The sequence below is a fragment of the Delphinapterus leucas genome, unplaced genomic scaffold, assembly GCF_059928025.1.
Source record: "Delphinapterus leucas isolate spDelLeu-1000000601 "Yukka" unplaced genomic scaffold, BTC_Dleu_Yukka2 spDelLeu_asBTCV2_sq69, whole genome shotgun sequence".
Taxonomy (NCBI): Eukaryota; Metazoa; Chordata; class Mammalia; order Artiodactyla; family Monodontidae; genus Delphinapterus; species Delphinapterus leucas.
In genome coordinates, this window is record NW_028322278.1 from 1442418 (window position 1) to 1465860 (window position 23443).

The 23443-nt window shown below is 36.2% G+C and overlaps 2 pseudogenes; both read left to right on the forward strand.

Annotated features, from left to right (window-relative positions):
* LOC149743817 (T-box transcription factor T pseudogene) overlaps window positions 1-11395 on the forward strand; it is a 20553-nt pseudogene extending 9158 nt beyond the window's left edge.
* Window positions 3444-23443, forward strand: part of LOC149743818 (casein kinase II subunit beta-like) — a 25182-nt pseudogene continuing 5182 nt past the window's right edge.

Sequence of the window (23443 nt, forward strand, 5' to 3'; positions counted from 1 at the left end):
GAGTTCAAGGGGAATATCCTCTTTCTTCACCCCTCTGCCCCTCCCCTACCTTCAAGTCTTCTCCTCACAGGTCTCTGCCTGGGAACTGTGGACCTTTGCTGCTCCTTTTCTTGGAAGAGTGGCTGTTGAAAGGAGTTAAATATGGCTCTTGGGTAAGTAAGTCTGGGTTGGAGGGCCATGAGGAAGGGTCAGCAAGAGGACAATCTCCCTCGGCGTCCGGAACTTGTAGAATAGCCTGCAATAGAGTGGACCACCAGCTGAGCTCCTTGAAGTGAGAGCTACAGGCTGGCAGGGAGAAGGGTGACCCCAGTGTCAACCAAGAAAAGTTAGATATGGCTGCACTTCAGAGAGCTCACCAACCAGGTGATGGTCACCAATAACAGCAGGAGGATGCTCCCAGTGCTGAAATTGAGTATGGCTGGCCTGGACCCGAACACCATGTGTTGTTTTATCTTGGATTTTGTGATGGAGAGCAACCACTTCTGGAAGTGTGTGAACAGAGAGTGGGTGCCTGGGGGGTCAGTCCAATTCATATGTGCATATGAAACTTCTTACATAAATAAAAGCTCTAAATTCATATAGTATGAGTTGAGGGTCTACAGGGGATGACTACTAGCCATGGCATTCTCAAGACTCAATGCATATCTGTCAAGGCTTACCAGAAAGAGATTACAGCTCTTAAAACTAAATACAACTCATTTGCAAGGGCTTGCTGTGATGCAAAAAGAAGCAGGGATCACAAAGATAAGATGGAAGAACCCAGAGACAAACAGCAACCTGGGTATTACTAATGGAAGTAGCTTATCCCCGGACTCAGTTCCTCCTATCTGCTGTCAACCCCCATCCTCAGTTTGGAGGTCCTGTCTCACTTTTCTCCACCCATGGCTGTGAAAAATGCTCTATGCTGAGGAACCACAGTTCACACATCCCTGTCCCTGTCCTCAAAGCTGTGCCTAGGACTCCTCCCCACTTGGACAAGCTCATACTTAGCCCATACACTCATTGGAAAAATTCTCCAACCTATTCTGACAATTCATTTGCAAGTTGTCCATGATCTGATCCCATGAACTTAGCCCAGCCTCAGCATGTGTGTACATACTATCATGTTACTCCTGAGCACAACAGGACTGCATCAGTACCCCAACCTGTGGTCAGCTAGCAGAGCACCTTCACACCAGGGTCTCAGACAGCATAGCTACCTAATGGGCTGGGAGTCCAGTCCTTCCCAGTGAACACTATCTTACCCAAATAATCTCAGGTCCCTTCTCCTCAGGATTCTCACTCTATAAGAACCATGTCCTGGCCACAGATATTCCTGACAGCCAATATCACACCTTGGCCTCATAACCTCATGGATATCCCTGTCACCACCTTCCATGTAAACCAAAGCCTTTCCTTAAAATATACACTATTTTTTTTTTATGTCTACCACTTTTACTCAGGATTTGATCTAGGTACAAAATGACAGTCTCATAGGTCAAGAAAGAAAAAAAAATCTTATTAACTTCACTTTAAAATATGAAAAGCAATATATGTTCTGTTGTTCATCAAAAAAATAACCCCACCCATCATCTGCAACACAAGTGTAGTCCTATGTCGTGTTTGTATGCTACAGATGAATTTAAGTATGGAAACAAAACTCAGTTGGACTATTAAATCACCATTACTTGATCATAATAAAATTTTGTTTGCTAAGATCCAGAAACTTATTTGTTTGTGTCTCTTACAGAATATAGAAGATTTGACACACTAGAATTAATAAACTCAACTCGTCTTATTTAGTGAAATAAAAAGCATACTTTCAATTGCATTTCTTGTTTCTTCAGAGTAGTTTTCAGGTCCCTTTTGTGACAGCTATCATACTTATAGTTAAGCTGTTAGGGACAAAATAATAAATTCATAGTTGAGGACAACAGACTTTAACTGAAATGGAAATTTCACTGTTCTGCCCAATAGAATGCGTTTATTTTGAGCATATGTAATTGCCTCTTGTATTGTTAAACATACAATGGCAATATTTTTCTTCTGAAAAAAATAGCCAAAGACAATGAGCAAAACATTTTCTGCAAAATAAAGGCAATATGCAAAAAAAAAAAAAAAAAAAGAAACAACAACAGCAAAAAACTAAATACAGTTCTAAAAAGATCTAGTGAGAGGAGTCAGTACTAGAAATTAGTGACAAACATAATCCACTAAAATTTTCAAAATTTACATAGCTCAAATTCTCGTCTTTTGCTAACTTACTGTGCATCTAGAAATATTTATTTTGGAAAATATTGAGCAAACTTCTTTTGCCCAGAATGAAAAACAAAAGAACACATGCTTTCCTTTTCAAAGGAGAGTGATTTTTTTTTTTTTGGCAGTACGCAGGCCTCTCACTGTTGCAGCTTCTCCCGTTGTGGAGCACAGGCTCTGGACACGCAGGTTCATCGGCCATGGCTTACGGGCCTAGCCACTCCGCGGCATGTGGGATCTTCCCGGACCGTGGCACGAACATGTGTCCCCTGCATCGGCAGGCGGACTCTCAACCACTGTGCCACCAGGGAAGCCCTAAAGGAAAGTGATCTTAAGAGCTTATAATTACTTAGTAAAGGTTTTCTGAAGATCAAATGCTTTTTAAATGCCCTTTTTTTGGTAATCTCTAAATTAATTGGAAGCATGTAAAATTGTTCTAAATTAATGATAAAAAAATCAACTTCATATTTTTTAACTGGCTCTTTAAGTTTTATATTAACAAATTGTAGCTCATGATATACCTTAAAATATTCTGATAAAGTATCCAGATTAAGTTCATCCAAAGAAGAGATAATGCATTTCTACATTTGTTTGTGATAATTGGAGCAAAGACTGTATTAAACTAAATAATGATACTTTGACAGTGTAAAGATGCAAATGTACATGAAAGTAATATTTTTCCAATGGTGAGAAGATGTATTTTGTACTAGACCTGACTTAAGTCTTTTGCACAGGATATTTCTTTGTCTGGAAATGGCTTTCCCCACATAATCGCCTGGCTTACTCCTTCAATTTCATTCCTCACAGAGGCCACGCCTGACCACTCCACATCAACTGCCCCAATGTACTATGAAAACTCTTGGCCTGTTAGATTTTTTTCATAACATGAATTTTTATCTACTATGTTTATTCTTTTATTTTCCAAATATTTTATTGATTGCCTCCCTTGCCCCTGCCAGAATTCAAGTTCCTCAAGTGCAAGAACTCAAGTTTTCCTTGCTAGTTGATCAGTCCCCAAGACCTAGAATCATTTTTGGAAAATAGGAGCCCAGTACATATGTGTCAAAAAAACACTCAATGACCTAGGAGGAATTTCAGGAAAACTTTTGTTGTCATAATCACATAAAAATACATAATGTCTATAAAACAGCAATAACTAATTAGATGGGAAGAACAGGCTGGAATGAAAAAGGAATAATGAGGCAAAAATGGGTTTAGGTGAGATTAAAAAATACTGCTAAGAAAGTAAAAAACAAAATCTAAAAATTACAGCCACACTAGAGGCCCTAAGACAACAAGAAACATTAATATGATTATAAATGTCACAGCAATAATTCTTTTTTTGGTTAAATTCCTGAATCAAAAGCAAAGTATAAAGTCTGAGTTTTAAAGATGCGATAACTACATGTATTCAGAGAGAAACAAATTACCCAAATGTTTGATAAAAATGTTAAAAAAAATAATTATACACAAAAACTATTTAAAAAGTGATGAAGAATGAGAGAAATGTCAATTGATATTTACAAATATACCAGTCTAAATTAGGGATATGATTAGTCTGAAACCATTGAGTGTTAGAAAAAAATGATAAGGTAAAAAAGAAGTTAATAAGAAATCAATGATAGTATGAAAAAGGAAAAAATTTCAACATAACAAGAAGATAATAGAAAAAGGAAATTGAGGTCGTTTATCTACTAAACTGTAGACTGTTCTTTCTATGTAACTATGTTCTCACTCTATCCACTTTCTGCCTCCTATTTTTCCAACATACTTTGGACATTTTAAAATAAATTGCAACACACTTGAAAACAGATAAATTATAAGGGTTTACATCACATTTTCTTGCCACAATGTTATAAAACTAGTAATTATAACAAAATGTGATAAAATATTTTGAAGTTAAAACACACATTTCTGAAAGTTTGTGTAAATAGGAAAATAAAAGCTGAGTTTTTAGATTTCTTATAAATATCAAAGTAAATTATGTACCTCAAAACTCAAGCACAGGGGAGGAGTCAAGATGGCGGTGTGGGAACACGCAGAGTTAGCTTCTCCCCACAACTAGGGTGTCTGCCAGCCACTGGTAGGGGACTCTGACCCCCAAGGAGACAGGAGGAACCTCAGAGTGAACGAGTAGGATGTAGGCAGACCGATGGGGGAGAAGTGGAGCCCAGACAGGATTGGCGTCCCTCGGGCCGGGGAGCCTGCTGAGTTCCCAAGCCAATTCCCCCTCCCCTCAAAGCCCCATCCAGGCCACATGGGTCCTGAGGACATAGGAGGGAGGCTGGGGAGATCAGGAGTGGCAGATAGGAGGGGCCATCCAGGAGGATCAGGAGAGGAGCAGAGGGTGATTACCCTACTCACTTGGGCACAGGGAGCCTGCTGAGACCACAGGCTGGTCCCCTGACCTCCAAGGCCCCCTTTTCCCCCTACCGTATTGGTCCTGGGGACATAGGAGAGAGGCCTGGGAGATCAGAGAGGCAGGCAGGAGGGACCCTCCCAGACCCCAGACCAGAGGAGCAGGAGAGGAGAGGAGGGCATTTGCTCTGCCCCTGCTGGGCTCCCAGGTGAGGTCCCCTACCCTCTGAGACCAGGGGCGGGTGGCACGCCTGGGTTCCTACTGTTCCTTGAGTATAAGCCCCACCCCCCACAGCCCTCAGGACGTTTTCCAGCCTTGTGGGTCCTGAGCATTGGCCCCATACACCACCCAAACCTCACCCTTACTTAGGCATTGCTCTCCACAGCCAAGGCCTTCTCTCCCCCACCTTTTTTTTTTTTCCTTTTCCCTCCTCCTCTTTTTTGCTACAGGGTACTGATGTACATTCCAGTTGTTGATTCATATATATTTTTATTTTTACATTTTTTCTAATAAATCTGTTAGTTTCCTAGTCTAATTTTATTTTTACTTTGTTACTGTTCTTTGTTTTTTTCTTTTTTTTGCTGCCCAACATGGCTTGTGGGATCTTGATTCGTGACCTCAGGGTCGGGCGGAAGCTCTTGCAATGGGAGCTCTGAGTCTGAACCACTGGACTAACAGAGAACCTCAGACTCCAGGGAATATTCTTCAGAGTGAGGTCTCCCAGAGGTCCTCATCTCAGCACAAAGACCATCTCTACTCAATAGCCTACAAACTCTAGTGTTGGAAGCCTCAGGCCAAACAACCAGTAAAACAGGAACACAACCTACTCATTAAAAAAAAAAAAAATGAGATGGCAAAAAAATATGTCACAGTTGAAGGAGCAAGGTAAAAACCTACAAGACCAAGTAAATGAAAAGGAAATAGGCAATCTACCTGAAAAAGAATTCAGAGTAATGATAGCAAAGATGATTCAGAATCTCAGAAATAGAATGGAAGCACGGATTGAGAAAATACAAGAAGTGTTTAACAAAGACCTAGAAGAACTAAAGAACAAACAAACAGAGATGAACAACACAATAACTGAAATGAAAAACACACTAGAAGGAATCAGTAAAAGAATAGCGGAAGCAGAAGAATGAATAAGTGAGCTGGAAGGCAAAATGGTGGAAATAACTGCTGAGGAGAAAAATAAAGAAAAAAAGAATGAAAAGAATTGAAGACAATCTCAGAGACCACTGGGACAATACTAAATGCACCAACATTCAAATTATAGGCGTCCCAGAAGAAGAAGAGAAAAACAAATGGTCTGAGAAAATATTTGAAGAGATTATAGTGGAAAACTTCCTTAACATGGGAAAGGAAAGAGTCACCCAAATCCAGGAAGCACAGAGAGTCCCAATACAGGATAAAACCTAGGAAAAATACACCAGTACACATATTCATCAAATTAACAAAAATTAAATGCAAAGAAAAATATTAAAACAGCAAGAGAAAAACAAAAAAATAATATACAAAGGAATCCCCGTAAGGTTATCAGCTGATTTTTCAGTGGAAACCCTGCAAGCCAGAAGGGAGTGGCAGGATATACTTAAAGTGATGAAAGAAAAAAACCTACAACCAAGATTACTGTACCCAGCAAGGATTTAATTCAGGTTTGATGGAGAAGTCAAAAGCTTTTCAGACAAACCAAAGCTAAGGGAATTCAGCACCATGAAAACAGTTTACAACAAATGCTAAAGAAACTTCCCTAAGCAGGAAACACAAAGAGAAGAAAAAGACCCACAAAAACAAACCGAAAACAATTAAGAAAATGGTAATAGGAACATACATATCAATAATAACCTTGAAAGTAAATAAACTAAATGCTGCAACCAAAGGACACGGACTGGCTGAATGGATACAAAAAAAGACCCATATATATGCTGCCTACAAGAGACCCAATTCAGTCCTAGGGACACATACAGACTGAAAGTGAAGGGATGGAAATAGATATTCCATGCAAATGGAAATCAAAAGAAAGCTGGAGTAGCAATACTTGTATCAGATAAAATAGACTTTAAAATAAAGACTGTTCCAAGAGATAAGGAGGGACATTCCATAATAATCAAAGGATCAGTCCAAAAAGAAGATATAACAATTATAAACGTTTATGCACCCAACATAGGAGCACTTCAATACATAAGGCAAATGCTATCAACCATGAAAGGAAAAATCAACAGTAACAAAATAATAGTAGGGGACTTTAACACCTCACTTACACCAATGGACAGATTATCCAGACAGAAAATTAATAAGGAAACACAAACTTTAAATGACATAATAGACCACATAGATCTAATTGATATTTATAGAACATTCCACCCAAAAGTGATGGAATACACTTTATTCTCAAGTGCTCATGGAACATTCTCCAGGATAGATCACATCTTGGGTCACAAATCAAGCCTCGGTAAATTTAAGAAAATTGAAAACTATTAAGCATTTTTTCTGACCACAACACTATGAGATTGGAAATCAATTACAGGAAAAAACCTGTAAAAAACACAAAAAAACATGGAAGTTAAACAGTGCGCTCCTAAATAACCAAGAGATCACTGAAGAAATCAAAGAAGAAATAAAAAAATACATAGAAACAAATGACAATGAAAACACAATGACCCAAAACCTATGCATCACAGCAAAAGCAGTTCTAAGAGGGAAGTTTACAGCAATTCAATCTCACCTCAAGAAACAAGAAAAATCTCACATAAACAATCTAATGTTACTTTTAAGACAACTAAAGAAAGAAGAGCAAAGAAAACCCAAAGTCAGAGGAAGGAAAGAAATCATAAAGATCAGAGCAGAAATAAATGAAATAGAAATGAAGAAAACAATAGCAAAGATCAATAAAACTAAAAGCTGGTTCTTTGAGAAGATAAACAAAATTGATAAACCCTTAGACAGAATCATCAAGAAAAAGAGGGAGGGGACACAAATCAATAAAATTAGAAATGAAAAAGGAGAAATCACAACTGACACTGCAGAAATACAAAGGATTATAAGAGACTACTACAAACAACCATATGCCAATAAAATGGACAACCGTGAAGAAATGGACAAATTCTTTGAAAGGTACAATTTTCCAAGACTGAACCAGGAAGGATTAGAAAATATGAATAGACCTATGACAAGTAATGAAATTGAAACCATAATTAAAAATCTTCCAACAAAAAAATGTCCAGGACAAGATGGCTTCTCAGGTGAATTCTATCAAACATTTAGAGAAGAGCACATTTAGAGAAGAGCAAACACCAATCCTTCTCAAACTCTTCCAAAAAATTGCTGAGGGAGAAACACTCCCAAATTCATTATACGAAGCCACCAGCACCCTGATACCAAAACCAGAAAAAGGTATCACAAAAAATGAAAACTACAGGCCAATATCACTGATGAGCAGAGATGTAAAAATCCTGAACAAAACACTAGCAAACAGAATCCAACAGCACATTAAAAGGATCACACACCATGATCAAGTGGGATTTATCCCAGGGATGCAAGGATTCTTCAATATATGCAGATCAATCAATGTGATACACCACATTAACAATTTAAGGAATAAAAACAATATGATCATCTCAGTAGATGCAGAAAAAGCTTCTGACAAAATTCAACACCAATTTATTATAAAAACCCTCCAGAAAGTGGGCATAGAGGGAACCTACCTCAACATAATAAAGTCCATATATGACAAACCCACAGCAAGCATCATACTCAATGGTGAAAAGCTGAAAGCATTTCCACTAGGATCATGAACAAGAGAAGGATGTCCACTCTTGCCACTCTTATTCATCATAGTTTTGGAAGTCCTAGCCATGGCAATCAGAGAAAAAAAAGAAATACAAACTGGAAAAATAAGGATTAAAACCGTCACTCTTTGCTGATAACATGATGCTATACATAGAAAATCCTAAAGATACCACCAGAAAACTACTAGAACTAATCAATGAGTTTGATAAAGTTGCAGGATACAAAATTAATGCACAGAAATCTCTGGCATTCCTACACACCACCAACAAAAAATCAGAAAGAGAAATTAAGGAAACACTCCCATTTACCACTACAGCAAAAAGAATAAAATACCTAGGAATAAACCTGCCTAAGGAGGCAAAAGACTTGTACTCAGAAAACTGTAAAACACTGATGAAAGAAACCAAAGATGACAAAAAACAGTTGGAGAAATATACCATGTTCTTGGATTGGAAGAATCAATATTGTGAAAATGACGATATAGCCTAAACCATCTACAGATTCAGTGTAATCCCTATCAAACTACCAATGGCATTCTTCACAGAATTGGAACCAAAAATCTTACAATTCATATGGAAACACAAAAGACCCCAAATAGCCAAAGCAAGCTTGAGAAAAAAAAAATGGAGTTGGAGGAATTAGGCTCCCTGACTTCAAACTATACCACAAAGCTACAGTAATCAAGACAGTAAGGTACTGGCACAAAAACAAATATAGATCAATGGTACAGGACAGAATGACCAGAGATAAATCCATGCACATATGGACACCTGTTTTATGACAAAGGAGGCAAGAACATACAATGGAGAAAAGACAGCCTCTTCAATAAGTGGTGCTGGGAAAACTGGAGAACTACATGTAAAAGAATGAAATTAGAACACTACCTAACACCATACACAAAAATAAACTCCAAATGGATTAATGACTTAAATGTAAGACCAGACACTATAAAACTTTTGGAGGAAAACATAGGAAAAACACTCTGACATAAACCACAGGAAGAACTTTTTTGACCCACCTCCTAGAGTAACAGAAATAAAACCAAAAATAAACAAATGGGACTTAATTAAACTTAAAAGCTTTTGCACAGCAAAGGAAACCATAAACAAGACAAAAAGACAACCCTCCGAATGGGAGAAAATATTTGCAAATAAAACAACAAAGGATTAATCTCCAAAATATACAAATAGCTCATGCAGCTCAATATCAAACAAGCAAGCAATCCAGTTAAAAAGTGGGCAGAAGACCTAAATAGACATTTCACCAAGGAAGACATACAGTTGGCCAAAAGGCACATGAAAAGATGCTCAACATCACTAATTATTAGAGAAATGCAAATCAAAACTACAATGAGGTATCACCTCACGCCAGTCAGAATGGCCATTATCAAAAAATCTAGAAACAATGAATGCTGGAAAGGGTGTGGTGAAAAGGGAGCCCTCCTGCACTGTTGGTGGGAATGTAAATTGATCCAACAACTATGGAAAACAGTATGGAGAGTCCTTAAAGAACTAAAAAAAGAACTACCATATGACCTAGCAATCCCACTATTGGGCATATACTCTGAGAGAACCATAATTCAAAAAGAGACATGCACCCCAATGTTCATTGCAGCACTATTTACAATAGCCAGGACATGGAACCAACCTAAGTGTCCATCAACAGAGGAATGGATAAAGAAGATGTGGCACATATATACAATGGAATATTACTCAGCCATAAAAAGGAACTAAATTGAGTTATTTGTAGTGAGGTGGGTGGACCTAGAGTCTGTCATACAGAGTGAAGTATGTCACCATATGTTAATGCATATATATGGAATCTAAAAAAAAATAGTACTGATGAACCTAGTTGCAGGGCAGGAATAAAGAGGTAGACATAGAAAATGGACTTGATGACGTGGGGTGGGAGGGGGAAGCTGGGGCAAAGTGAGAGTAGCATTGATGTATATACACTCCCGAATGTAAAACAGTTGGCTGGTGGGAAGAAGCAGCATAGCACAGGGAGATCAGCTCGGTGCTTTGAGGTGACCTAGAAGGGTGGGATAGGGAGGATGGGAGGGAGGCTTAAGAGGGAGGGGACATGGGGACATGTGTATGCATACGGCTGATTTGCTTTGTTGTGCAACAGAAACATGGTATTGTGAAGCAATTATACTCCAATAAAGATGTACTAAAAAAAATTGGTATCAATAGAAAAAAAAAAACCTCAAGCATAAGGACAGTTCGAAAAACTGCAGTATTTACAAAAGCTGAAGATACACAGTTCCAAAGATAATCAGCTCCACTCCTATATATATACCTAAACCCAACAGGAATGCATTCATAAGTTCACTGAAAGGCATGCACTAGAATATTCATTATAGCATTATTTGTAAGCCCAAACTGGGTGCTACCCACGTAAATATCCACTCATAGGAGAAGCCGTGAAAATTGTGGAATACTCACACAATGGGAATTGATCGTCTATAATGTGCATAATGCATAATTTATCAATACTAAGTACAAAAAAAGACAGGACGAATCTCTGGTTTTAGAAGTCATGAGAGCAGTTAACTGGAACAGTTTTTACTGAGATGAGAATGTGCTAGGTTATTGGTATTCTGTTTTTGATCTGAGTCTGACTAAGCAGGTATCTTCTGACATGTGAAATCAATCCATTGAGCTGAACTCTTTTGATGTGGTTACTAGTCTTTACCGATACTATGTTCAATAAACACTTAAAAGTACATAGAAATTAAAAATATCATTCCCATATTTTTATTAATTCATTAAAATAAGTAGAAACACATTTTAATCATGGCATGCTTTGCAAAACAAAAGAAAAAAAAGACCCCTAACTTTCAAAGACTTTTATGATCACTCAAGAAAGCAAAATTACAGAGACAAAGAAGCATCAGGAAATCAGTAAGGAAAAATAAATGACAAATTAAAAAAAAATGATTTAAACATCAGGAAGTGTTATTTATACTGGTTCTGTGGGCTCCATGACTATGAATTCTTCTGTGAAGTGGATGAAGACTCCATCCAGGACAAATTTAATCTCAGTCAACTCAATGAGCAGGTGCCTCACTGTAGACAAGCTCTAGACATGATCTTGGACCTGGAGCCTGATGAAGAGCTCGAAGACAACCCCAACCAGAGAACCCTGATTAAGCAGTCAGCCAAGATGCTGTATGGGTTCACCCAGACCACCTATATCCTCACAAACCATGGCACCACCCAGATGTTGGAAAAGTACCAGCAGGGAGAGTTCGGCTACTGCCCCATGTGCACTGTGAGAACAAGCCAATGCTTTCCAATAGCCTTTCTGACACCCCAGGTGAGGCCCTGGTGAAGCTCTACTGCCCCAAGTGCATGGACAATTCCACACCTAAGACACCATTGAGACAGCACCACACAGAAGGCCCCTACTTGGGTACCAGTTTCCCTCACATTGCTCTTCATGGTGCATGCTGAATGCCGGCCCAAGCAGCCCACTAACCAGTTTATGTCCAAAGTGTACAGTTGCAAGATCCATCCACTGTCCTACCAGGTGCAGTTCCAAGCTGCCAGCAACTTTGAGTCTGTCAAGACCGTTCACTTATTCCCAACCCCACCTGTCACTCTGTCTTTGACAGTTCCAGTCCTCCCCTGCCACCTTTAAGGAAATCTCTATGGTTTATATTTTAAATTAGAAGAGTCATTATTGTGGTGTGAATATGAAATAAAGTAGAAAAAAGGCAAAAATAAGCATTTACTCAAAATTTATATAAAATCTTGCCAGATCTCTTCAGGAAAAATATCTTAGAGCTTGATGACTCCTAATATAAATGTTGTAAAATCATAAGGTATTTTAAAAATAATTCTATGGTAATTTATTTAATTACTAAATAAAATTGATTATTTATATTAAGATACATTAGCATCATTGATGAATATATGAGAAGAATACTGAATAGTACCATAATAATGAAGAAATTTTTTAAAAGATCTACAAAAACTACCATGTTGAAAGGTACAAGAATCACAGGTCTTTAGAAAGGAAATTTTCATATACCTAAAATCAACGAATTCTCATATTATTTAAATAGTTCTGTGCTATAAGTTGAAATGGACTTTACTGTGTCAAACCACAGATTGACTTGCATTATTTTAAAAAAAGCAAATCTCAAATATCACTAGTAAATAGCAATTAAATCTTAAGAGAGAATATATTTTTATACTTGATAAAATCAATTCAATGTTTAATAAAATTCAAAGAAAGCATAAGTACCAACAGACGTATCTAAACATGACAAGAATGTGTATCTCAATCCAGCTATATTTCAAAATGTTCTGGAAATTAATTTAATAGATTTATGATTATAAATGTGAAAAGAAGCTAAAATTTAGGTATATGATCTAGCAACTACTATAATGTACTACAAAACCTTTTATTTTTCCCTTGGAATAGAGAGTCAAGTCAAAAATAATGAATAATCCAATGAAATCAGAGTGTATACAAAATTTATGAACATCAGTGGGGAGAGATTGGATGACACATTAAATTGAGAATTGGCTAATTATGTCAAGTTGGGTTGATATAAAACATCTCTTAGTTGGAGAACTGAAATTCCAATCCCATCTCAGTGGAAAAAATCAAGATGCCTATTTGGAGAGTGTTCTTAGCCATCAAAATCTAGCTAGGCTAATTCAATGACTAATGATAACACCATACTTCTATGTGAGTGACAACAAATATAGACATTGTAATATTCATATTCTTCTCAGTACATTATTTGTTAAGCACTGCATGTTGTTCTAGTTTTTTTTTTCATATTATAAGTGTTAGTTTTTGTTAACTTGATCTTTCTACACCTATCTATCCTTGAGGTGCTTGGATTTATCCTGTAGATACTGTGTTGGAATCATGTTAGCCACCTCAGGGTCAGATATTATGAAACATTTTTGTAATCCACAATGGAGACTTTGTAACAAGCTACAGCAGTGGGGAGTAGCAATTTATTTAAGTATAAGGTATAAATGGGGCAGCAAAATAATAACATTAAAATTCAAACAAGACCCTTTCAAATAAGCATATTTGTTGAAAATATTTAATCTAAGAGGCAAGTAGACAGATGAGTAAGGACAAGGAGCAGAAAACTATGGTGTCTTGGAAAACCATATCCATGTGAAAACTGAATACTGTCAGCACCAAGTTCTTTCATGTAGTCTTGAATTCAACTGTAATTGAAGCACAGATCATAAATCAGAAAGGTTTTTCAATCTGACACCCTTAGAGGAAAAAAGTGACAAATGGAATTTTCAGATTGCAAAGCATTAGTTTATCATTGCACTTTGTTGTGAAGATATAGAGCAAAGTTGGAGAATATTTATATACCACATCCTAATGACACATGGAATAAGAAAGTTGAGCTCATCATTCTGAAACTTAATATCTCTTTTGTTTACTAAAAAAAGCAAAAAGCAAAACTGTGATAATTGATATTTTTCACTTATATCTAGGGATAGTTATATTAAGCATGGTGTTTGTACTAAGAAGCTGCTGTTGCTCAAATGGATATTGCAACATATTTTTCTTGTCCACTCAAATTTATAATCTATGTTAGACAGAATATTTAGTTTACCAACTTAATCTAATTATCCATACGTATACCCCAGTTACCATGTTTTAATTAATGTGAACATTATATAAATTATATAAATCATCTTGAATTATGAAAAGCTTTTAAAACTATCTTTCTAGCATATTGTTAAGATAAAATTAAAATTTTATTTACAGTCAATTCACTGAAAAACATTTTATCTGAAGCTTTTGGGTGGAAAGAAAAAGCGTTTACCGTTACCTGTACCCTCAGAAGGACTGACTGAGTCTCTTAGTATCAAATAACATAAAGTATGAGATAACTTGTTTCTTAATCATATGCATTCGGAAGTATATACTGCCTTGCTAAATAAGGGTTTGAAAACTCTTATTCTGATGCTTTCTAGTTTCATAATCTTGAGAAAAGATACCTAATCTGTATTAAACTCAATTTATTAATTTGTGACGTTGACAAACATTGAGTGACTCCTCATAGATTAATAACATAAGCCACATAAAGTATACTACTATATATAGAAAATGATCAAAGTGTATTGACTACTATTGATATTAATTTAATGTAAGTAAGTGTATTTGGTAATTCCACCCAAACAATCTCTCTATAGTGCTCCTGGCTTCTGGGATATTATGGAGCTATTTTCACTAAAGATGGGAGATGATTCCACTTCAAATACAGCATATTTCTTTCAAACATATCTTCGATCCTGTTTCTATTTAGCATCCTTTGAAGTACAAATAAATTTCCAAAGGGAGCCAACCCTCTTTTGCTGAATGTTGTAAACAGATTTTTTTTCTTATTTATTTATTTTTTGTAAACAGATTTTAATCTCAGTACCTGACAGGACAACACAGCTCTTCTCTTCAGCACACCATGTATTTGTCACTCTACTCAGTGTATCCAGTTTTCTGTGCACTGTAGATCAGTAGCTGTATCTCCATCTCCAGGCATATTTATTTCTGCACTTTTTGTATCACCAAATAATCCTAAGTATGCATTGATTGTTTCCTGAATTTTATATTTCAAAGGCACTAGTTATTGATTGGGCAGCTCCAGAAACCTAGATTTGTGCCCTTGTCTCCAGTCCCCATTCAGGGACAGCTAGAGCAGTGGCCCATATGCCATTCTTCTCAAAAGCCTAATTGCTTCAGGTGACTATCCCTACTATTTTCTGAAACGTCTGAGACTGAATTCAGAGAGTTGAATTCCGTTCTTTTTTGACATGTTCTAACTACATTCATGGAAGGAAACTTGTACACATTTTCAATTTTAAAAATTACCTAAAATAGTAAGACTTTAACTCCCCCTGGATGCCATGCCTCACAATCATGGTTGTTTCTTTGGGACATCAGTCTGGGCAGGAATCTCCTCCTCCTCCTTTGTCAGGAGGTGAAGTCATATCTTTGTGCTTGCATTTGTTCAGTTTCTCCACACTAAGTTTGGAAAGGCTGTTTTGATTATTTTACAATCCTGACATTCAATTGTGATCATGACTAACTTATTGCAACCAAAACTATTAAGAATCCAGGAATAAATCATCATCTTTCTGTTCTCAGAAGGACAAAGCATGCCACACTCGAAAGGAAAATTGCTTTTAGTAGACCTATTCAATTTTTCTGAAAGGATGCAATTCAAATGTAGACTACAAACACACATTGTACATATTTTACTGCATTGTGTAAGGAAACAAAAACACAGGTAAATAAAAGTAAAATTTCCTTCAGAGTTTTGCAATTCACTAAAATAGCACTATAAAATTTCTTTGTAAAAGAAGATAATAGGTCTGTTGGTTTCAAAACAGTTCTAGTAGGGTAAAAGTATCTTGAACTGTCAACAAATGTGGCATCCATCTTATCTATTAATGGTCTTGGGAAGACCGTTTTCAGAATGCAAAACTTTAAAACTGAAATTCACTTCATTGGGTTACAGCTTTTAATGGACTGTCACTGATAAGGAAATGATGGAGAGCACAATGTTTCTGCAATCTCATTAGCTGGATGTGTTGTGTGAAGTTGAATTTCCCAATCTCCAGAATACGAACATATAGTACCAGTGAGGAGAGAAGAAAAGCAATTCAAAGTTCTATATTTAACTTTTATTCTTTTGAATACAGCATTAAAATAACAATTTCCATGGCACTGTATTTTCCTTAGTTCTTTAGTGGGCAATAAAAATAAATCTCATATTATTTTAGCATAATATCATCCTTCCAAAGGAAATCTATTTTGAAATGACATCTCATGTGGTCAGAGAAGTTCCCTTAGTTCATATAAAGTTGGCAACTACACTGTTTTCTTCATTAGAAAGAGACAATATATTCAATCATCAGTGTCACAGGGGCATGCTTCACGAGTATTTGCTTAAAACTTTTAATGCTGTGCAAATGTGACATTTAAGAAATATTTATTTAGAGTAAGCCAAATAAATTTGTTGACTCATTCATGATGCCCATGGAATATGATTTTCTATTGATCATTTATATTAAAATGTCAATGTGTAAAACTAGATCTCAAAAAGCAGGAATATCTGTATATGAATGCAAACTATGTCAATCATGTAGAATTGGTTGACAGGTACACAGATGTTTGGCATACTGCAGCTTAATTGACAAAATTTCCCTATAAAAATAATGGTTTTCTCTTTCCAATTTAATGGAGAAAGTCTATGAATTAAGGCATTCAAATTTTTTTAATATTTATAATTTCAACTTAAATATATTTAGATAGAAATATATAATGAAAGCAAAACAAAGAAACACAATTTTAGTCCCAGTTCTGCCACTTTATTTATTTATTTATCCCAGGCAAATCACTCAGTCTCTCTGAGTTCCCCTGTATTGATACTTTTGTGTCTAGTAACTAGATAATTATGTCAAAGACACTTATAATTTTATGATAACTTTATAAAGACCAGAAACGGGGTAGAGTGATCTCAAAAATACATTAAATATGTGCAGCAGTGAATAAGAATTCTGTTTTCCTCTATGAAGATGGTTGCTACAAATGTGCAATGTTTCAGGGGGGAGAAAAATGTGTCTTCTGACATCTGCAGCAGTATTTCCATGTAAACCAGGAAAAAAGAATGACTTCAAAGGACATAATGATAACTAAGATGTATGGAACACTTTCTATCACTGATAGCTTTAAAGATTTCCTTACAAAATCCTCATAGTAAGCCTCTGAAGTTGATCCCAAAGTGACCATTATTTTCTAGATGAGGAACCTGGGACTCAAGAAATTTGGGTAAGACACACAAGGTGAAGTAGCTAGCAACATCAGAACTGGATTCAGAATATGAGAGTCTGGCTATAGAGGTGATATAACTTAACCATGCTTACAGCAACAATTTTGAAAAAATGTGAGAATTCGTTCAGAGATTTGGAAGAGATATGGAAAGAGACCATCCATTTTAGGCAAAAAATGTATTGAAAGCAATATCCCTTTGTTTCAAAAAATACCTGTATTGCTGTAATTTAAAAATAATCTTTTAAATACTCTTCCCCTTTATCAACTGAGAACAATTATTTGATTATTGGGAAATATATAAACAATCATATTAGCCAAACGATTAGAGTTGCTTGGTCTTCAACCAATGGCTTTTGGAAGGAAATACATTTTTCTCTTGATGCTCCTCAAGGAAAAATTGACATAAGAAATAATTGTCACTTAAATATTTTCTAAATGCTTTTAAGGACTTTGATTAAAATTGGGGAGGGGCAAGACCAAGGTCAAGTACATAATGCTTTTTCATTTAACAAGGAGGAACTTCCTGACTTATTTGATTCAGCTCACAAGGACTTTTTTTTGTTAACATCAACACTCAAAAATTTAGAGAGCTCACATTAAAATATGAATTTCTTTCTTTTCCACAAAAACTGGAATATCTGCCAAACCTGGTTCTGAATTCCAATGTGGCAATGATCCATGGTTGCTGGATAGCAGCTGCCACCTTTAGGTGGACCACGCACTTTGCAATGCTTCCAACCACCCGGGGCCTGCTTCACTCAATTACATTTCCAATCTGGCATTAAAAAAAAGAATATTCAGTGCTTTACAGTCTCCTCCTTAATGCCACCATTTAATACTTTTTTTTTTCCTTCCCAATACTCATTAGGGTCTTGTGAAATGCCCTGAGTCCAAAGCAGTGAATAATTTTTGTTACCAGTGGAAAGAAGGATGGATTAATTTGATTAATTTCCTCTGAATGCCTTGAAGTAAGGCATCAAAGAATCACTGTTTACCTCTTGAAATGCTCAGATTTGATTCTATAGTAAAGAAAATGTGATTCAACTTTCATCCAAAGGACAATTGGAGAACTTTGTGCTTAAACAAAGACATATCATAGTCCATTTTATTCTTTTCTTAAAAGGTATGCATTTAGCATTATTTACCCCCTGGCATGTATCAGTAAAAATAGTTTCCCTTTAATATGATTTTTAAGTGTAGATTTATCATTAAAATACATTCACACTGTAAAAGAAGCTTTCGTCCAAGGAAAATAAAATTTGAAACTATTTTAACATACTCAAATTTGTGCTTTCAGAAAACTTCCCGAATTATTGCATTACAATTAGTTGCTATGAAATCATCTAGCCCTTGCTGTTCTGAAAAGAACCTTGCATAGTAGCCCTATAATTATATGTGCATTATCTGAGTGAATTGAGAACAATAAAAATAATGAATTATATTAAGTTTATGAATTATAATTTGTATCATTTAGGGCATAATTTTGATTTTTCAGAATGTAATTAGTACTTTGATTCTTTATATAGCTAAAATCTGAAAATGAGATAGAGTTGTGCCGCCTTTACAATCCTTAGTATCTCTGTCTTTGTCTCCGTCTCTGTCTCTCTTGCTCTCACAAGCACAGAAAACACACACACACACACACACACACACACCTGCAATATCTTTTCTACTCAAAGTCTGAAAGATTATACTTACATGGTGTTTTGAAACAACAAAAAAGAAAACTTAATGCTAAGGCATACTCTCTTAGAGATAGTCTGTGGTATACTCACACATACTGATGGTTAAAATGGAAAATATTTTTAAATGATACACAAGACAGCAATTTTCTATGAGCTTTGATAATGCATGACTTTTGCCTCTCAGTTCAACTTTATAGACACTATATTGAAGAATCTTAAAAACAGTTCAGATCACCTTTATGCATAGAACTGTTCATCATAGTTCTACAAAATGAAAACCTGGAAACAGAATTTCAAAACTAGGAATTAGTAATTTTTTATTTCACAAAGTATATTATTCTAATGCTACTAAAGTAATATATAAGGAGTGTGTAAAAAAACAAAGTCCATCAAAAGTATTTCCTTTAATGTTAAATGACCAAAAAGTGCCAGACATTTCAAAATCCAGTTGTGTTTGTGTTGGTATGTGTGAAAACTGACAAGTAGAATATAATATTTATATTAAAAATCAAGTAGGTGAACATAGCCAAGACTACCTTATTAAATAGAAAAAAATGGAATGACTTACATTATTGAATATAAACACATATCGTGTTACCATCCTCTAAAATACAATTTTTGTACAATCTATACAATCTACGTGTAGGATATATATACTCTGTAAAAGTTACTTTTAAATGCTTTTGAGAGCTGTGGTTTTCCCTATTTTATCCTATTCTGATTCCACATTTTTCCAATATTGACCTCATATTGCATTTGTAATCAGAAATAAAATTTTAAATAATAAAGTTGGAGTGAGCCTTAGTGCATCCTGCAGGCAGTTTCCCAGCAAGTACCGTGGACCTCAGTTAAGCAACATCCCAATAGGTGTTCCAGCCACTTCCCTGCGAGTTCAGGACCCACTCCACCTACCCCAAATGTAGCTCCCCATGAGTTTCCTCTACATATAGGAGGCAGTTCTCTGCTTGCTGGCATCCTCCTGTGGAACTTCAGTGAACTTCTCCACTATCTGCTGGGCTACAGCCATGCGCCACCAGGGGGTTCTGAGCCTCAGTTTGGGGTGGGGGGTGGTGTTTTTGGGGTGGGAGTGAGGGAGGAACTTTTGCACTGATATCACCCCTAAGAGTGGCTGCTTTCTCTATTAGGTATTACTGCATTCTTTACTCCATTCACCTGTTACTAGGTATGAATTCTTTTGATAAACTGCACCCATTCCACGTACCGCATGGTTTATCTCCTGACTGAACCATGACTGAAAAATCAGCATTATTTACAGAAGAAGACAGATTGAAAGAATCCAACTGGTAAAATGTAAGGGTAATATTTAGGTCAAATGTGAGACACAGGGTAACATGAAAAAACTGTAAATGAAACCTTCCTCATTTGAGAAGAAGAGAGTGAAAAAAATGTGACTTTGGATCTAATGACTAAGCTTCTAAAGAGGAAGAAAAAAAATTATCTTACTGAACTAATTATACAAATCATTGCAACAGTTAGGCATAAAGGTAGTTTTTTCTTTTTTTTTTTGGAGTATAGTTGATTTACAATATTGTGTCAGTTTAGTTTCAGGTATACAGCAAAGTGATTCAGTTATACATATACACATATCTACTATTTTTCATATTCTTTTCCCATATAGCTTATTAGAGAATATTGAGTTCCCTGTGCAATACAGTAGGTCCTTGTTGATTATCCATTTTATATCTAGTAGTTTGTATATGTTAATCCCTACCTTAAAGGCAGTTTTTGAATCTACTTTTTTTTAATGTTTGTCTTTTTTAACATCTTTACTAGAGTATAATTGTTTACAGTGTTGTGTTAGTTTCTGCTGTATAACAAAGTGAATCAGCTATATACATACATATATCCCCTCTTGCGTCTCCCTCCCAACCTCCTTATTCCACTTCTCTAGGTGGTCGCAAAGCACCGAGCTGATCTGCCTGTGCCATTCAGCTGCTTCACACTAGCTATCTATTTTACATTTGGTAGTGTATATATGTCAGTGCTACTCTCTCACTCCGTCCCAGTTTACCCTTCCCCCACACCATGTCCTCAAGACCATACTCTACATCTGTGTCTTGATTCCTGGCCTGCCCCTAGGTTCATCAGCTTTTTTTTTTTTAGATTCCATATATATGTGTTAGCATATGGTCCTTGCTTTTCTCTTTCTGACTTACTTCGCTCTGTATGACAGACTCTAGGTCCATCCACCTCACTACAAATAACTCAATTTTGTTTCTTTTTATGGCTGAGTAATATTCCATTGTAAATATGTGCCACATCTTTTTTATCCATTCATCTGTCTATGGACACTTAGGTTGCTTCCATGTCCTGGCTATTGTAAATAGTGCTGCAATGAACATTGTGGTACATGACTCTTTTTGAATTATGGTTTTCTCAGGGTATATGCCCAGTAGTGGGATTGCTGGGTCATATGATAGTTCTATTTTTAGCTTTTTAAGGAACCTCCACAGTGTTCTCCATAGTGGCTATATCAATTCACATTCCCACCAACAGTGCAAGAGGGTTCCCTTTTCTCCACACCCTCTCCAGCATTTATTTGTTTGTAGATATTTTGACAATGGCCATTCTGACCAGGGTGGGGTGATACCTCACTGCAGTTTTGACTTGCATTTCTCTGATGATTAGTGATGTTGAGCATCCTTTCATGTGTTTGTTGGCAACCTGTATAACTTCTTTGGAGAAATGTCTCTTTAGGTCTTCTGCCCATTTTGGGGTTGGGTTGTTTTTTTAATTGGTATTGAGCTGCATGAGCTGCTTGTAAATTTTGGAGATTACTCCTTTGTCAGTTGCTTCATTGGCATATATTTTCTCCCATTCTGAGGGTTGTCTTTTCATCTTGTTTATGGTTTCCTTTGCTGTTCAAAAGCTTTGAAGTTTCATTAGGTCCCATTTGTTTAGTTTTTATTTCCATTTCTCTAGGAGGTGGGTCAAAAAGGATCTTGCTGTGATTTATGTCATAGAGTGTTCTTCCTGTTTTCCTTTAAGAGTTTTATAGTGCCTGGCCTTACATTTATGTCTTTAATCCATTTAGAGTTTATTTTTGTGTATGGTGTTTGGGAGTGTTCTAATTTCATTCTTTTACATGTAGCTGTCCAGTTTTCCCAGCACCACTTATTGAAGAGGCTCTCTTTTCTCCATTGCATATTCTTGCCTCCTTTATCAAAGATAAGGTGACCATAGGTGCGTGGGTTTGTCTCAGGGCTTTCTATCTTGTTCCATTGATCTATATTTCTGTTTTTGTGCCAGTACCATACTGTCTTGATTACTGCAGCTTTGTAGTATAGTCTGAAGTCAGGAAGCCTGATTCCTCCAGCTCCATTTATCTTTCTCAAGATTGCTTTTGCTATTCGGGGTCTTTTGTGTTTCCATACAAATTGTGAATTTTTTGTTCTAGTTCTGTGAAGAATGCCATTGGTAGTTTCATAGGGATTGCATTGAATCTGTAGATTGCTTTGGATAGTATAGTCATTTTCACAATGTTGATTCTTCCAATCCAAGAACATGGTATATCTCTCCATCTGTTTGTATCATCTTTCTTTCATCAGTGTCTTATAGTTTTCTGCATACAGGTCCTTTGTCTCCTTAGGTAGCTTTATTCCTAGGTATTTTATTCTTTTTGTTGCAGTGGTAAATGAGAGTGTTTCCTTAATTTATCTCTCGATTTTTCATCATTAGTGTATAGGAATGCAAGAGATTTCTGTGCATTTATTTTGTATCCTACTACTCTACCAAATTCATTGATTAGCTCTAGTAGTTTTCTGGTAGCATCTTTAGGATTCTCTATGCATAGTATCATGTCATCTGCAAATAGTGACAGCTTTACTTCTTCTTTTCCAATTTGGATTCCTTTTATTTCTTTTTTTTTCTCTGATTGCTGTGGCTAAAACTTCTAAAACTATGTTGAATAATAGTGGTGAGAGTGGGCAACCTTGTCTTGTTCCTGATCTTAGTGGAAATGGTTTCAGTTTTTCACCATTGAGAATGATGTTGGCTGTGGGTTTTTCATATTTGGCCTTTATTATTTTGAGGTAGGTTCCCTCTATGCCCACTTTATGGAGAGTTTTTATCATAAATAGGTGTTGAATTTTGTCAAAACCTTTGTCTGCATCTACTGAGATGATCATATGGTTATTATTCAATTTGGTAACATGGTCTATCACATTGATTGATTTGCGTATATTGAAGAATCCTTGAATTCCTGGGATAAATCCCACGTGATCATGGTGTATGATACTTTTAATGTGCTGTTGGATTCTGTTTGCTAGTATTTTGTTGAAGATTTTTGCATCTATGTTCATCAGTGATATTGGCCTGTAGTTTTCTTTTTTTGTAACATCTTTGTCTGGTTTTGGTATCAGGGTGATGGTGGCCTCATAGAATCAGTTTGGGAGTGTTATTCCCTCTGCTTATTTTGGAAGAGTTTGAGAAGGACAGGTGTTAACTCTTCTCTAATTGTTTGGTAGAATTCACCTCTGCAGCCATCTGGTACTGAGATTTTGTTTGTTGGAAGATTTTAAATCACAGT